General features: G+C 45.7%; 5 non-coding genes across 5 annotated transcripts; 3 read left to right on the plus strand and 2 right to left on the minus strand.

Moving 5' to 3' along the window:
• Nucleotides 1–656: 656 nt before the first annotated feature.
• On the minus strand, nucleotides 657–727 carry trnag-gcc (transfer RNA glycine (anticodon GCC)). The gene has a single exon. It is a non-coding gene; the product is annotated as a tRNA-Gly (tRNA).
• Nucleotides 728–3,847: 3,120 nt separating this feature from the next.
• trnas-gcu (transfer RNA serine (anticodon GCU)) lies at nucleotides 3,848–3,929 on the minus strand. The gene has a single exon. It is a non-coding gene; the product is annotated as a tRNA-Ser (tRNA).
• A 1,624-nt stretch (nucleotides 3,930–5,553) lies between these two features.
• On the plus strand, nucleotides 5,554–5,626 carry trnar-acg (transfer RNA arginine (anticodon ACG)). Its single transcript has one exon. It is a non-coding gene; the product is annotated as a tRNA-Arg (tRNA).
• A 2,450-nt stretch (nucleotides 5,627–8,076) lies between these two features.
• trnar-ccu (transfer RNA arginine (anticodon CCU)) lies at nucleotides 8,077–8,149 on the plus strand. The gene has a single exon. It is a non-coding gene; the product is annotated as a tRNA-Arg (tRNA).
• A 4,696-nt stretch (nucleotides 8,150–12,845) lies between these two features.
• On the plus strand, nucleotides 12,846–12,918 carry trnar-ucg (transfer RNA arginine (anticodon UCG)). The gene has a single exon. It is a non-coding gene; the product is annotated as a tRNA-Arg (tRNA).
• The last annotated feature ends 281 nt before the right edge of the window (nucleotides 12,919–13,199 follow it).

A 13,199-nucleotide genomic window follows, 5' to 3' on the forward strand; every position in this document is an offset into this window, starting at 1 on the left:
CACAAACAGGGACCTGGACCTAGACCTGGCCCGTACAGGGCTCAAGCCCGCGACCTTGGCGTTATTAGCACCACGCTCTAACCAACTGAGCTAACCAGCCTCACGACAGTGCTCCTCTCTGTGCTGCAAAAAATCAAACTCAGGGAATTTCTTTTGTCCTCCTTTGAATAGAAAGCCGTGTAATCAGTGTACGGGCTTTCTCGTGCAGTTTCATGGTTCTTGTAACCCAAATCCTACACTGGCCTGAAGTGCCCCCCCATTTCACAGCATTTTTCAGCTGATTTAAAATGTACCTAAAGGAGAAGCATTATTGAAGACCATCAATTACCAAGAGCTTTTGTCAAAGGTTTTGGTGGTCATTTTGAATGACCACAGAGCGCTGTGACCTCGGTTTTACATCTCATCCAAAAGACAGCGCCCTTTTACAACACAGCATCTCCGTCACTATACTGGGGAATTGGGACCCGCACAGACCTCAGGGTGAGCGCCCCCCCGCCGGCACCATTAACACCGCTTCCAGCTGGAAGCTTTGTTTTTCCCTGTAGCTCATCCTCATCCAGGTACTGACCTGGCTCACACCTGCTTAGCTTCAGTGGGTTTTCAGTTGCGAGTTGCAAGGGGATGCAAGTGATGGAGCCGCTCGCTGCAAAAGCCACTGCATTGGCCGGGAATCGAACCCGAGCCTCCCGCGTGGCAGGCGAGAATTCTACCACTGAACCACCAATGCTCAGTGCCTGGGCCTTCAAAAAAGACGCTTTTTTGGTGCTCTGTGCAAAACGCGTCGACATCTGCTTCCAGCTGCAAAATGCCATTTGCGGACGCTGAAGAACTTATTTCTAAGGCAGCGGGTACAAGCGATTGGGCGTTTTAAAACCACCAGGAACAGCAAAGAGGCGCGCTTCTTTGCTTGTGCCGAAACACACCGACTGAAAGCGGACAACGTAGTCGGCAGGATTGGAACCTGTGCGGGGAGACCCCAATGGATTTCTAGTCCATCGCCTTAACCACTCGGCCACGACTACAGCAAGCCCCATTGCCGCTGCGTTCTTGCTACAATCTTACCTGGATCGCGAGGCGCCGGCAGAAGCCTATTTCAAAGTCGTTCTCCGTTTCAAAAAAACATTTCCAAAATACAAGCCTTGCAGACAGACACGCCTCAGAGGACTTAAGGGTGGCTTCATGTCGGAATGATAAAGTCTCCCCGTCCGGACATGAAAATGCCACTTTGTTACACACAAAAAAAGAATCAACAACAGAGAAATGCCCACAAGCATTTGAAAAGCCGCACCACGTCGCACTTGAAATAGCTCTTACATTAGTGGTAGACACAGGAATCGCCTTTTTATTTACGCTCTTACCAACGCGATGGAAAGCAAAACAAAGCAAAGCAGAGCAAAACAAAACGAACAAACGAAAACCCTCACGTCCTGCACTTGCATATAACCCCGTTACGTGCCCAAGCGGTATTGTACGTCATCCTAGCACTGCACCCCGGGTCGTACGGTATATGGGAACGAGCACATGCCACGAATCGTCTCGAATCACTCCCTACAGCTGTAAGGCGCCTTGAAGCGTGCACCCCCAACATTCTTCTTTGCGCATCTGTGAAAGGTAAACTCTTGAGCAAACTCTGAACCAGCTCTAAGGAAACTAATCCGATTAGACGTTACTTTGACTCATCTTCTTACGCTCAGTGCCGGATTGCTCAAACTCCAGCTAGGGTTAGGGTTAGCATTCCCACGCTACTTAGACACTTTGTTTACGCTCAGTGCTGGATTTTGGGAACTTCAGGACGAGTGGGAATTTTCTCCTATCTGTCCATTCTGTTTTGTTTTGGAGACTCTTGGCTGCCTATGTTGTTCAGTGCACCGTGAAGGAAACATTTTCCAAAACTGTGTCAGCTCAAAAGTTGTAAGAAAACCTCTCCAGGTGCTTTAACTCTCTTCATTTTTGTCATTTAATGTGACACTCGATGTATAACTGGAGCCTCACATATGCAAATGGTGAGGCTCCAGTTCGACACCCAGTTCCACACCACTTTACAGTATATGACAAAAGCATGGCAGACTGTGCCGGACCAGCTGGTAACTTCCGCTTATTTTGACCATATTAAACATTGGAAATCTTCCCACTTGCATTTGTGACACTTGATTTTGGCTCCACCTAAGACACTCTTAAATCTTCAAACACTTTTCTCTTCTCCCGCAACACACTTGTCTGTCGGCACTATGTGGCAGCGTTGCATGACAACCCATCTCACCACGGAAAGGAACCTAACAGCTTTGGTAAGAGAGTAGAATTACCTGAGGAACTGCTTTCCATGGAAGCAGGACCAAGCGATGTAGCATTTTTATAGTACCAGGAAAGGAGAAGCGGCACTTCGCCTTTGCCGCACAGGCACAAGGTGACGTGCGGCAGACGCCGTAGTCGGCAGGATTCGAACCTGAGCGGGGAGTCCCCAATGGATTTCAAATCCATCACCTTAACTACTCGGCCACGACTACAGCGAGCTCGCCGCCGCCGCATTCCTCCTATAATCTAACACGGAGTGCGAGGTGGCTGCGGAAACCTTTTTAAAGTCGCTCTCTGTTAAAAAAAAAACCTTTCACAAGATACATGCCGGCAGACAGACACGCCTCAGAGGGTTTAAGGCTGGCTTCACGTTCAAATGATAAAGTCTCCCCGTCCGGATGTCAAAATGCAACTTTGGCAGACAGAAAAAACATCAACAAACCACAAATGTGGACAAGGATTTTACAAGCTGCACCACACTGCACTTTCAAAAGCATTTACATTCGTGTTAGACGCAGGAATTGTCTTTGTTTTGCGCGCTTACGAACGCCATAGAAAACGAAACAAAACAAAAGCCCTCAGCTCCTGTACTTGATTATAACGCCGTTACGTGTCGAAGCAGGAATTTACGTCATCTTACCACTGCAACATGGGGAATAGAGGGAAATGAACACACGCTACGAATCGTCTCAATCACTCCCTAGAGTCGTAAGGCACATTGAAGGGTGCACCCCCATCATTAATCGTTGGGCCTCTGTAAAAGGAAAGCTGTTGAGCAGTCTTTGAAACAGCTCGGATGAAACACTTGATTGCTTCCATGTGCATCTGGAGCCCACTTCTTATTTTCACTTCACGCCGCCCAAAGCATTTCTAAAACAGGAGATTCGCGTTTGGGAATGCGCCCTGCCCTACAAATAAAACAGGTCTACGGGTCTGAAACCTGCTCCACGGAAAACAGTTCTGTTGCGCTTTTGATCAAAGGGAGATTCTCTGTTCTTACTTTTTGATTACATAACACCCAAAGGGGCTTCTTTGGAGCTGGATTCCAACCAGCATCCTAAAGTTTCTTGGCGGTATCCTTTACAGTCCTCTGTTCAGTCGACAAGGAACAGAAGGGGGCAGCTTTCCTCACACATACAGTGCAATGTACTGTAGTGTTCCCCTTCATTGAATTTGCAGTTCTGCATCAGACCTCTAACTCGTTTCCTTAGCTTGGATTTAAGCCACGAAGCAGGCTTCTACTGTATAAACGTCTAGAGGAATCACAAACTATTTGAGAGGCCATCATCCCAGGGGGAACTGACAAAGTCTATCCCTAAACACCTAGCGCAGTCTCTCGAGAGACTGTCAAAAATCGCTTTCTCCGTTTGTGCTGCAAGTAAGTGAAAACGCGGTCTCAACCCAGAGCCACTTGGCAGCAGCGGCACGTAAATACTGTTACTACCACTGCTCGATACCAACGTTAGCCTACTATACCATGTTCAGCCACCGCTAGAAAATGTAAGGCTCTAGTACTGGAGCAAACAAAAGGAGAGCCAACGTCAAACGTAGAGAGCGACAAGGATGGGATTCGAACCCATGCGTGCAGAGCACAATGGATTAGCAGTCCATCGCCTTAACCACTCGGCCACCTCGTCGATGAAACTGGGCTGTCCAGACATGGGTTGGCGCGCTCCAGATGATCTTTTTCTTTTTTTTCCCTCGTACTCAAGGGTCCTTTTCCTGTTCCACATGCGATTTCAACATTTTCCTTGGGAGATGTCAAGCCAGCAAGCCACTGCTGTGGTTCAGTGGCCATTGTGGAGTTCAGTGGCCCTGTTGTACACAGAAAGCACATTGAGCTCCTTGGACATGAAAAGTTCCAGATAAAAGCCATTTGTCATCCTTTCTCTTGGTGTCGATGTTGCTATTGTATGTAAAGGTGGCAACTTGCTCAGCGAGCAGGCGGAGCACACACCGAATGCAGATGTGTCTGAGTGGTGTGTCCAAGTGGCTGCAAAAGGACAACACTACCGGGGCGCCGTTGCTTAGTTGGTTAAAGCGCTTGTCTCTTAAACAGGAGATCCTGAGTCCGAATCCCAGTGGTGCCTTCTTTGTTCTGTCTTCTCGAACAGAACTGGTCCTTACAGACAACCGCCTACGGCTAGACTTAATTAAATGCAAGTATTCATTTCCTGTCTTTAACGCGACTTGTTTTTCTTAAAATGGATGGAACTTGCAAAACATGAAATACAAACATTGCTAATCAGCGCTAGCGGCTGGCAAAAAAAAAGAAGTCAGCAATGTTTTTTTTCTTTAACCTTAACCCTGCTAATGGAGAAGAGTTAAACGACCGAGTCTATGCAGCTTAAACGGTGCTCATGTCGGGTTCTTAGCTGAAAGGGTGGTAAATCACGCTCACCCCAGTCCTTAATCTTTTAAAAGGATACAATATTGAACCTAGTCGCCACATCACATACATCCTGTTCAACGATAAAAAAGTGACATCTATCCTCGATCCAGAGTAAATCCCACGATGAGGGCATATTTTTTTCCACTTTACCATGAGTTGGGCTCAGCTGCACAGAGGCGAGAGCAGAGCAATGAGGTCACAGGGACAGGGGAGTCACACGCTGGCGGTTTGAACACGCGGAAGATCACTGAGGGATCCACAGTATATGGACCCTCCGTGCGCCATCAGTCCACACTCCGGACTCTGAATCCTGCCATCCGAGTTAAGATCTCGGCGGAACCTGAGGCACAGTTCCTTCTTAAAACGTAATCTGGTGAGCATTTCTAGAATCGTACTTGTATAGATGCAGCCTTTAATGTGTTGCTGGGTTAAAATTGATGACTTCTTGAACTTCAGTAGGCAACTGCCCTCTTGATTTCGGATTTAATTTCTTTATTACAGGGGCGCTTTTATGAAGACAGAGTCATGTTCAGGTACTTTGCTTGATGGAGGAAGCATATTTCGGACTCTGTGATCTGCTCACCTGGAAAGGTCTGCTGTACTACTACAAGAGAGAAGTAGAGTCTGGAAGAATGGACAATTTTATGATGCTTTGGAAGATAATGTTTTTTTTTTCTTTGAAATCGAAATGAATCAGAATATCAGTGCAAAAGACAAACTCTTGGTTTGGTTTAAAGAGATATGGTTTTAAAACAGACAAAATGTAGAAAACAGGTGTTTCTCACTTTTGGAAAAGAATGGACCGGGGGTAATATTTTACTAGGTGCAGTGCTGATCTCACTGGGTTACAGTCCTGCAGTGTCACACCAGGGCCAGTGGCGCAATGGATAACGCGTCTGACTACGGATCAGGAGATTGCAGGTTCGACTCCTGCCTGGCTCGGGTCGTTTTTAAACGCATGGGGCTACTCCCTAAGTAGTCTGTGCTACTTACTGCATTGTAATCGTACCCAGTAAGAGATTTCCTTCATGTAAATGAACTGCACCTGAGAGCTTTAGAAAAACACCTGGGCTCGGTACGGTGCTGAGAGCTCAGCGTTGCTGTTCTAATTAGCACGCACTGCATCGGCTATGAGCCCGAACCTTTCAATTATTCCGATCAGTAAGTCAACACGTAGTCCACATGAACGGTAGAAATATTCTCTTGTCTGTCTCTTGTTTGTATAGAACTGAATGTCCCTGACAATGTACTGTTAGTTTTAATTGAAGAACGGCATTTGTGTTCAAATATACCAGACAAGTTTATGTAACTGCTCATGCGACACTCAGTTGTAATTAGTCAAGAAATAAAGTCGAACAATAGCTGCGGGTTTGATTCTGAACGTATGAGATTGCAGCGCCTTTTACTTCCATTGACAAATGATAGAGATTCGAAGAGAGATCCTTCAGACCAGCAAGCAAACCCACGGCTATTTCGGTTTTCTATCTAGGCAACGTTGGTGTCTGCAATAGCATACATGAAAGCGTGATGCAATTTCTGTGGCTACATTTGTTGCACATCATGCACAGTAAGAGTGTTTCTAACACCAAATAAAAAGTCAACAATTAGCGATCACGCCTTCTCCTCAGTTAACCCACTGAAACCCTTGCTGTTAACAGTTCTTTACTGCGTGCTTTACCAGCACCTACATATCGTGTCGGTTCTTTCAGCTTTATTCATTAGGTTTTCAAAGGCATAAGTAGAGCACCAGAGGTGCGAACGCAAAATGTGTAGTTATCTGAAGAATTGATTTCCATGGCAGCGGGTCCAAGCGATTTCGCGTTGTTATAGTACCAGGAAAGGAAAAGCGGCACTTCGCCTCTGCCGCGCAGGCACAAGGCGACGTGCGGCAGACGCCGGAGTCGGCAGGTTTCGCACCTGCGCGGGGAAGCCCCAACGCATTTCGAGCTCATCGCCTTAACCACTCGAGCACGACAAATGCGAGCTCGCCGCCGCCGCATTCCTCCTATAATCAAACACGGACTGCGATTTGGCTGCGGAAACCTTTTTAAAGTTGCTCTCCGTTAAAAAAAATACCTTTCACAAGATTCGTGCCGGCAGACAGACACGCCTCAGAGGGTTTAAGGCTGGCTTCACGTTCAAATGATAAAGTCCCCCAGTCCGGATGTCAAAATGCAACTTTGGCAGACAGAAAAAACATCAACAAACCAAAAATGTGGACAAGGATTTTACAAGCTGCACCACACTGCACTTTCAAAAGCATTTACATTCGTGTTAGACGCAGGAATTGCCTTTGATTTGCGCGCTTACGAACGCCATGGAAAACGAAACAAAACTAAAGCCCTCAGCTCCTGCACTTGATTATAATGCCGTTACGTGTCGAAGCAGGAATTTACGTCATCCTACCACTGCAACACGGGGAATAGAGGGAAATGAGCACAAGCTACGAATTGTCTCTAATCAGTCCCTATAGTTGTAAGACGCCTGGAAGCGTGCACCCCCATCATTAATCTTTGCGCATCTGTGCAAGGTAAACTCTGGAGCAGTCTCTGAAACGGCTCAAAGGAAACACGTGATTGATTCCATATGCATCTGGGGTTCATTTCTTATTTACATTTAATTCAAGGGAAAGGCTTGGGTCAGTTTCAGACGGCCTCCAACAGCGAGATTCAAGCGCCCCACCTTCAGCCCAATCTGCGCCGCCAGAACGACAGCGGCTCCTCTGGTCTTTGGGGTGCGGTTGTGACCCCGTAACCTAAAGTGTTGGTGGCAGACAAATGGAGACTAACAGGTGATGTCCTAGGACATGACTACATTGTGACACTCGGTGGGGATGGTGACCATTGCTTGGAAAAGAGTGCGAGGCCCCTTTAGAAAAACATTTTGTTAACAGGCATTCTGCCTCAGCCTAAACACCTATAGCTTGCAAAGCGCATGCTATTAGACAGGCACCTCTGCAAGACCTTAAGAGTCTCTTAAACTAGTGATAGTAAGGTGTTCCCAATGGGCGATGTTTGGCTTTCAAATCATCTCTCTGTGGAAGCGCCGAGATGCAGCTGTTTAAGGCTTAGAAGCAGCTGACTGTTTCACTACCTAGCTGATTACTGTCAGTCAGGGAGCTCAGAGGTGAAAAGCCTGTCTGAGAGACAATTCGCCGTCGATCAGTTCAATATGTTCCGTACCAGCTCGGCGCACCTGAGATCATCTTGGTAGCCGTGTAGCTCAGATGAGTGAGAGCGTGTGTGTGTGTACCACCGTGATTGGATGCCGGTCCTTCTCAGGTCACAGTAAACCTTCTGCTGCCTAACTTCCCTAATTTTGGGGATCCCTTTGAAAAAGCAAAGGAAAAAAAAAACTGGCTCTTCATCAGCGTGATCGACCTCACCCAGTGTGCCCCAGTGGCCTAATGGATAAGGCACTGGCCTCCTAAGCCAGGGATTGTGGGTTCGAGTCCCATCTGGGGTGCTACTGTCCCTTTTTGAGCGTACAAATGTCCTTTTGATTTGCAAAGCTGCAACCCCACCTTACTCAGTGAGCGTCTCTGCTTTTCTCTCACATACAGTTGGGAGATGTCTTGCACTGAACGGCCTGCTTCAGATCACGCCACAGCACTTCAATGGGATTGGGGTCAGGACTCTTACTCGGCCATCCCAAAATACGGAATTTCTATTGTTTCAGCCACTCTGTTGTTGATGTACTCCTTTGTTTTTGTCATGCTGCATGACCCAGTGTCTTTCGAGTTTTAGATCACAGGCAGACACCCTGACATTCTGCTGTAGAATTTCCTGATACATCTTGGAATTCATCGGTCCCTCGATGATTGCAAGACGTACAGCCTCCGCTATGCTTCCCAGGTGGGATGAGGTTTTGGAGTTGGTATGCAGTGTTTTGTTATCTCCAAACATAACGTTGTGCACATTTACCAACATGTTCAACTTTTGTCACTGTCCACAGAACATTGTTCCAGGAGTTGCTGTGGAACATCCATGTGGTCTTTAGCAAACTTGAGAGGGGCAGTGGTGGTTTTTTTGGGGGGGAGAGCTGTGGTTTCCTCCATGGTGACCTCGCATGATCACCACTCCTGTTCAGATTTCTTCTTATGGTGGACTCATAAACACAGACGTAAGACAAAGTCAACCACCTGTTCGCTAGATCCCATCCCCACTCAGCTAGTCAAAGATTCCCTCGAAGGACTGGCAGGACCTATAATTAGTATGATGAATGCATCGCTTGCGTCAGGCGTTGTACCTGATCAATTTAAGGTAGCGGTTGTTAGACCGCTCTTAAGAAGTCAAATTTGGATCAACAAGTTCTTAACAACTACAGGCCTGTCTCAAAGGTCCCATTTCAATCTAAAAGTCTTGGGAGAATAGTTGTTGCCCAACGTCAATCATATCTGGATTCAAATAATATACTTGAGAAATTTTAGTCTGGTTTCTGAAACTGCATTAACAAGAGTCGTAAATGATATTCTCTTAGCTACTGATGCAGGGAATGCAACAGTGCTTGTGCTTTGCTTCTAGATCTTAGAGCTGCCTTTGACACGGTTGACCTCTCTGTTTTGTTACACAGGCTTGAGTTTGAGGTTGGCTTATCTGGAACCGTCCTTCAGTGGTTTACTTCACATTTTACTCATCGTTTTCATTATGTTCAAATATCTAATAATTGTACTGCTTCATCAATGTCACCAGTTCAATTTGGGGTACCAGAAGATCAGTGCTGGGACCAATATTGCTCTCTCTCTCTACATGCTGCTGCTAGGTAGGATAATATGAAAAAATAATATGAACTTTCATTCATATGCTGATGACACTCAAATAAACATTTTGTTTACACCAAACGACAACTCTTCTATTATCAGTTTAGTTAAATGCATTAAGGAAGGAAATACTTGGATGTGTGAAAACTTTTTGTTACTCAACTCTGAGAAAAATGAGGATCTGTTGATCGGAGGCAACAATACTGATAGGACTACTATAACTTCAGCACTAAACTCAGAGGATTTAAACATCTGCCTCAAAGAGACAGCACGTAACCTTGTTGTGAAAGGCGCTATATAGAAATACATTGATTTGAATTGAATTGACAATGTAAAATGTTGTGTGTGTTGTTTGTTAAACAAGACTGTCTTTATTTATCAAAAAATAAAAGGAATTTGCTAGGAATGCAAACGTTAGGTTGCGCTTCTTCATGCTGCATCGTCGGCATGAGTGGAGCTTTTTAAACGTCTGTACTTACTGTGCCCCATAAGAAATCGTTTGTCCCCATTCAAAAGAGATTGTGCGATGTCCTGCAGTGTTCGCAAAGCAAACCTTTGACAGTTTGAAAAGAGGAATTTATTCTGCTTCCTGTGCGTGCAGTAGTTACAAAGTTGAACGTCTTTACACGATCTGCTGCAGTTTTCAGTGGGCGGGCTTTGTCAGAGGGCTTGGAAAAACGCACTGTGTTTCGGCTCGGGAAACATCATGAGAAGTGTCCTGCATGTTTTCTGTGTATAGCTGTCTTTTAACGCATACAGAATTCATTTGAAATCATTGATTTCTCCAATTAACAAGGTTCCCTTAAAGGATGAGTCAAAGTAACGTCTAATCGGATTAGTTTCCTTAGAGCTGGTTCAGAGTTTGCTCAAGAGTTTACCTTTCACAGATGCGCAAAGAAAAATGTTGGGGGTGCACGCTTCAAGGTGCCTTACAGCTGTAGGGAGTGATTCGAGACGATTTGTGGCGTGTGCTCGTTCCCATATACCGTACGCCCCGGGGTGCAGTGCTAAGATGAAGTACAATACCGCTTGGGCACGTAACGGCGTTACACGCAAGTGCGGGACGTGAGGCTTTTCGTTTGTTCATTTTGTTTTGCTCTGCTTTGCTTTGTTTCGTGGTCAAGAGGCGTAAGGTAAGTCGTAATCCAGGGAGAACACTGGTGGCAAACAGTCCGAGGTGAGAGGCGAGGTCCAAAGTCGAAAAGGCAGAAGGGGAGTCCAATATCCAGAATAAACGAGGTAATGGAAAAAACGCCAGGTAGAGCTCTCAAGGAGTAGACTCAATACCAGCGGGAAGCAAGTAAAGATGGTAAAAATAGCACTGCGTACCCCACGGTGGAGTGTGTGCAGGTGGGTTAACTCGTGCGGCGGCGTTTGTTAATAATCACCCTCTGCTGGTGCTGTTTAGATTGCTTAAGAGTTGGTCTTAACTGCCTGGCGGTCATGACAAGCTCCTCTTTAAGCTGTGGTTTAGTTTTGCATTCATGTGTTTCTAGAGCAGTTATTTATGGGGGTGGGTGGGTCCTTCACAGAGGCTCAGGACAAATCCCCTGCATGAAAGTCTACTGTGTGCGTTCAAACAGTCACAGGTCAAGAGCCAGGCAGGAGGACAATGGACAGATGAGCCAACGAACTAAAAATAAAAGAACAGATATGAAAAAGCCACCATCTTTTTCTTTTTGACATTTTCCGACTTTCATGCAAGCCAGGACAAAGTTGCTCGTAGCTACTTGTGGATTCAAATACTCTATCGAGTGCTTTGATGAGTTTTTGCAATTTGATTGTCGTCCTGTCAGCCTGTTTCTGTTTTTTTTTTTCAATCTAGGGATGGAAAGTATGAGGGAAATGATGGAGCAATCAATAACCGCTCCGGAAAAATGGCAGAAAGAAATGGTCCGTCACTAAGGACATTTGTGAAGCAGAGGAGTGACATCACCACAAAGGCGACTTATTCTGCTGATCGTTTTGGTGAATAATGATTGAGGCGTGTTAAGAGAAAGGTAGCTGCGTCAGCATGCTTAGGCTGCAAAGGATAAAGCAAAGGTTTACTCCATGCTGAAAAGAGAAGAAAAGAAGCACAACGTTTCGACTGTGGAGCCTTCTGCACCATCTTCTTTAGCGATGGTGATGATGTTTACATTGGAAAAACTGAGACACGCATACTGGAGGGGCTTGAACCACCAACTTTTCAGCACCACAGAGTCTGACAGTCTTTTGTGCACCCTACATTTGCAGGTTTATGGTCAAAGAAAACAATCACTTGCGCTTCTTGCAGCCGGCAATCTTTTTCCACTGACAACCAAGAAATGGATTTCATCTTTCACAAGCTGTATGGATTTCTTCAAAAACAAGTTATTCCAGAAAGGAAATGAATTCTTGCATTAAACTGAACCAAGCTGTACATGTTTGTCTGAAATGAGACATTCGGCACAACAAGACACGGAGAGAGGCACCGCTGGTATTCAGACCCAGGATCGCCTGCTTACTAGGCGGGCACTTTAAGCCACTAGGGAACAGCGCCAGCGGAGCACCGCGCTTTTACAGACACTTGGACACATCTGCGTTCGGTGTGCACTTAACCTGCTCTCTGAGCCCGTTGCCTCCGTCCCATTTAATAGCAGAACTGACGCCAAGAGAAATGATGAGAAATGGCATTTATCGGGCACTTTTCATGTCCAAGGAGCTCAATGCCCTTGACACCTCCCCAAGGCGACAGAGCTGTGCATTCTTTGGCGACACCATTTTTTCTTTTGTTTAATTTCTATACTTATTGATAGAATAAAAACGATATGTCATGTACTGTAAGGGAAATGTCTCTTTTCATGGGGAAAGCTAGCACCAGCAAATGTTGTGTTTAGAAGAAGTGATTTAACATGACACGTGACCTAATTTACCGGAGCAAAAGCTCACCCAGCAAGCCCTGCTTTACTTCTACAGGAGAGAAGTACTGTAGAGTCTGCAAGATGTTCAGCTGGGTAGCTACGTCAGCATGCCTCGGCTGCAAAGGAACAAGTACTAGGTTTATTGCATGCTGAAAAGAGAAGAACGGAAACACAGCGTTTCGACTGTGAGGTCTTCTCACACCTGAAGAAGCCTCACACCTGAAAAAGGCTCCATGGTTTTCTTTCTTCTCTTTTCAACATGGAATACACCTATTGTCTGCAAGATGTGACAATTTCATGGTGTTTTGGAAGAAAACCTTTTTTCTTTGAATTCAAAATCAATCGGAATTTCAGCACGACACATCAACACTTTTTCTGTTTTAAGGAGATGATATTTTAAACCTGATAAAAATAGTAGGAAACACAAGTTTCTTGCTGTGAAAATTTAGATGGGGAAGTGTAGTGTACTACTAGTAGCAGTGTAGAGCTCTCTGTGGTGGAGTGCAAGCGCATGTTCTATGGGCCAGTGGCGTAATGGATAACGCGTCTGACTTCGGATCAGAAGATTGTAGGTTCGAGTCCTGCCTGGCTCGTGAGGCTTTTAAACCTCTCAGGTTCCTCGGTAACAGGTTGCCGTCATGTATATGAACTATAGAAAAGCATTTGCCACAACCCGTAAATTAGCACGCAAGTGCGGGCTGGTGAACACAGAACTGTATGGAGATCATCTCCAGCTCCGAGCTCAATTGCAATGAAAAAACATGCAGAACAGAACTGGAGAGCAGCTGAATTTGTGCTCAGTAGGGTGGGGAGGACTCAGCATTGCTATTGTTCTAATTGGCATGAACTGCAGGGGATCTGAATCAGAACATGT

Source organism: Lepisosteus oculatus, unplaced genomic scaffold (genome assembly GCF_040954835.1).
Source record: "Lepisosteus oculatus isolate fLepOcu1 unplaced genomic scaffold, fLepOcu1.hap2 HAP2_SCAFFOLD_67, whole genome shotgun sequence".
Lineage (NCBI taxonomy): Eukaryota > Metazoa > Chordata > Actinopteri > Semionotiformes > Lepisosteidae > Lepisosteus > Lepisosteus oculatus.